Raw genomic sequence first — 4,099 nt, 5'->3', positions numbered from 1 at the left:
TTTCCCTCTTTTCAGAAAAGCTCTCCAGTGAGACTTATTAATTTTTGAGTCATTTTGGCTACGTTTAACTCAGATCATCAAAGCTATCACTGAGACAAGTGTACAATGTGGGAAAGAGGCATGGATGGAAATGGTAAAAAAAATAATGGATGGGCCATACACCAACTAAAGTAATTGTTGGGTTCTGACTTAAAGCCTGCCTCCAGATGCAGATGTACACTTGAAGTATATGAACTCATTTGTCACTGAAAAGCTTGCCATCAGATTCAGCTTGTCATTTGCCATTCACCAAAAAGCCTGATATACATCTGCAAGCAACTGATTTATTATGATCTCTGTGTAGTCAAACCTCTCTGCTAATGTGAATCTGTATTTGCAGCTGCTTCTCACTGCTAGCCTTCATTGCATCAGCTCTACCTCAGATCATCAGGCATTCCATTTTCATAAGGCGTGTGTTATGGCTGGTGTCCAGATGTCCCCACCAAAGCCTCGTGCAGTCATAGGTGGGGCTTTTTCAGAGGTGGCTGAATCTAGAGTATGTGACACTGGGATTGATTCATGGTACAATGCTAGGATCAGGGGCACTAGGATTAAGGGTGTGAGTGCTATGCACCCTAAATAGCCTGGAGAAGATATAAGGGATAGAAAGAACTGTGATCAGCCCTTGCTTGCTTTTGCTGCTTCTGCCCTGCCATGGACTGTTTCTCCTCTGCCACCCTGTCTTAGAAGCAGCCAATTATGGACAGAAACCTCCGCAAACTGTGAGCTAAATAAGCCTTTCCTCCTTCAACTTTGGGTGTTGGGTATTTTGTCTCAGCAATGAGAAAGTAACTAACTCAGATTGCACAACCTAGATCTCTTGCTTGCACAGTTTACAGTAAGGCTCATGCTCCTTTGAGAATCTAATCCTGCTACTGATCTGACAGGAAACAGAGTTCAGGCAGTAATGCAAGCAAAGGGGAGCAGCTGTAAATACAGATGAAGCTTTTCTCACTCGCCTGACACTCACCTTCTGCTGTGTGGCCTGGTTCCAGTCTGTGGCCCAGGAAATGAGAACTTCTGTCATATTATAATGACAGGATTCCTGGAGCTATGAAAAGTTACGGCTTAGGAGATGGGGCTGTAGCTCAGTGGTCTCTTTCCAGGATGGAGCAGGAGCCTAGCACAGACTAGATGCTCTGTGTGGTTGGTACTGATACTGGCTGGCCAATATTTGTTTCTCCTTCTGTTGCACTTCCTTCCCCACCGCTTGAAGTTAGTGTGGCCTCTGACTTGCTTTAACCAAATGCATTGATTACGTTTCCATTGCTGGGAAAAAGACACCTATCATACACAACTTAAAGGAGAGGTTTCTTTTGGCTTACGGTTTCAGATGTTTTAGTCCATGGTTAGCTGGCTCAAAGACAGAAACATTGTGGCAGGAGGGCATAGCAGAGGAAAGCTGCTTTATTTCATGGTGGGGATGTAACAGAGTAAAAGGGAGTGAGCCAAAGGGGAAGGAGACGGGGCTAGATATAGTGCCCAACATCATGCCCCTACAACTCACCCAGATGCACCTATAAGTGTGCTTTGCTAATCTCCTAGGCATCTCTCAAGCTCATCAAGTTGACAATCAAGAGAAACTATCACAAGCCCACCCCTTGTAAACTTGACACCCAGGGGATTTAGCTCAGTGGCACAGCACCTGCCTGGCAAGTGCATGGTTGTGAGTTCGATTGTCAGTACCGGAGAAAAACCAAAACCAAAACAAAAAAATCACTTCTAAACATGACACCCAAACAACTCTGAAAACCATGCTTAACTTCAAAACAGAGTCAATAACAAGCTCATAGTTACATAACATGATGTAACTATCCTATGTGCAATGGAAAACACATTGATTTTTCTCCAAAGTCTCAGCATCTCTGGCATTGCTCAAAAGTCCAACTCTGAAGTCTTCTGAGACTCAGGGCAAACTCCTAGCTGTGAACCCCTGTAAAATTCCAAAAGCAAACTAGATACATGCCTGTAATTGTAGCAGTAAGAGAGGCCGAGGCAGAAGGGCCTCAAGTTCAAGTCTTACCTAGGAACCTTTGTCTCAAAATAAAAAATGAAAAGGCAGAGGGGTATAGCTCAGTAGTGGAGTGCTCCTGGTTTTGATCCCCCCTACCAAACACACACACACACACACACACACACACACACAACAGAACAAAAAAAATTCCAAAAGCAGTTTACCTACTTCCAAGATACAATGGCACAGAGTACACATTCCCATTGCAAAAGGAAGAGATAGAATAGAAAGGAATAGGATTAAAGCAGAAGGGCAAACATTAAGTTTGTGGCTCCATGTCTGGCCCCTGGGGAACATGATCGTGAGATGTGAGCTCCAAAGGCCTTAGGTAGCCCTACCTCTAACACCAAGATCTGGCTTGGCTGGTGTCAGGTCACATGGTCTCTCTCTTGGGCAGGCTCTACCCATTGCTGACAGTTTCCCTCTGCAAAGGCTCCACATTTCTGGTATCTCTCATTTCTTAGGGTCTCCACTGCAACTTCTGCTTCACCCTCACAGTTTCATGCTATCTCTTTTCAGAGGCTTCTGGCAGAGACTCTGACACTGTGATACATTGAAATCTAAGTAGAAGCCTTCATGACACTATAACTCTTGCATTCTGCATGCATGCAAAACCAGTATCATGTGGATAACACCAAGATCTGCTGCCAGTTTAAGCAACAGCTGGGTCCCATTGGACCATTGCTGCAGGGGCCTGGCCATGTATCTGGCTGCTGAGCATGGTAAGGTGAATCCCAGGAAATCAGTTCTCTAGGTACCCCTGCTTGAGCTGTGGGCCCAGGGGCTGTCTTCACAAAGGAAAACTTTGCACTTTTACATTCTTGAACCTGTGATGGGTGGGGTTTGCTGATTCCTCAGATGCCCTCAAGACGTCTTCTTGTCTCAGTGCAAAGTACAAGGCTGCTTTTTTTTTTTTTTTTTTTTTTTTTTTAAGGCTGCTTTTTAATGGCACCAATCTCTTCAACCACACCTTCTTTGGTCCCAACTTTACATATGCTTCTTTTCTAGCCAAACTCCAAGTTTTTCAGGTTTTCCTACTCAGTTGCTTACTCCTGATTCTTACTGTAAAGCTGGCTCAAAGTAGTCAGCAATAGCTGACAGCCTGGAGGTTTGGATTGCCTTGAAATTTCCTCTGTTAGATAAACTAGTCCATCATCTCTAAACTCAATCTCCTACAAAGTATAAGGATGTGAACAGAATATAGACAAGTTCTTTTCCAGAATGCAACGTGCATGGCCTGGTACAGCTTTCATTCCCATCTGAGTACAGTCTTTAGAATATCATTAGTATTTAGGTCTTCTGAACTTACACTAGATCTTCCCATCCAGCTCTGCTTACAACATTCCAGGCTTTCTCTAGCTCACTTTTCTAAACTTTTCTAGACTCCTCCCATGAACCAGTTCCAAAGTCTTCTAAACCACGTCAGGCAGTGCCAACAATGACCTCACTTGTCTGATACCAGTTTTATGTATTAGTTAACTTTTCCTTACGCGAACAAAATACCTGATATATACAGGTATCAGGCGAAGTTTCTTTGGGCTTACTGTTTCAGGCATTTCAGTCCATGGTTGACTAAAATCCAAGGCAGAAACATTATGGTGAAAGGATATGGCAGAGGAAAGCTGATTTACCTCATTACAGACAGGAAGCAGAGTGAAAGGGAGAGTGCCAGAGAGGAAGGGGACAGAGACCAGAAAGCGTCCCCAAGGCCATGCCTCAGTGACCCACCCAGATACACCTAGATAGGTTCTTTACTAATTGCTGAGGTGCCTGTCAAGTTAATCAAGTTGACAATCAAGATTAGCCAGCATACCAATGAAACATGAAGGTGTATCGCTCCCAAGCATGTGGATACCACTCCCAAGCAAGCAGAAATTTTAAGAGCCAGGATGAAACACTGTTGGAGCTTAGAGACCGATACCACCAAACACAGCACTTTTTTTTTTTTTTTGATTTGTCAAGCAATTTTATCTAGAGGAAATTAAAGACCTTAAAAGCAACTCAGAATCCAGTTCTCTCTAACTTTTCTCTTCTAATAAGAATGAA

The sequence above is a fragment of the Chinchilla lanigera genome, unplaced genomic scaffold (genome assembly GCF_000276665.1).
Source record: "Chinchilla lanigera isolate Chin_1 unplaced genomic scaffold, ChiLan1.0 scaffold00051, whole genome shotgun sequence".
Classification (NCBI taxonomy): Eukaryota; Metazoa; Chordata; class Mammalia; order Rodentia; family Chinchillidae; genus Chinchilla; species Chinchilla lanigera.
Note: the sequence above shows the minus strand (reverse complement) of the source record.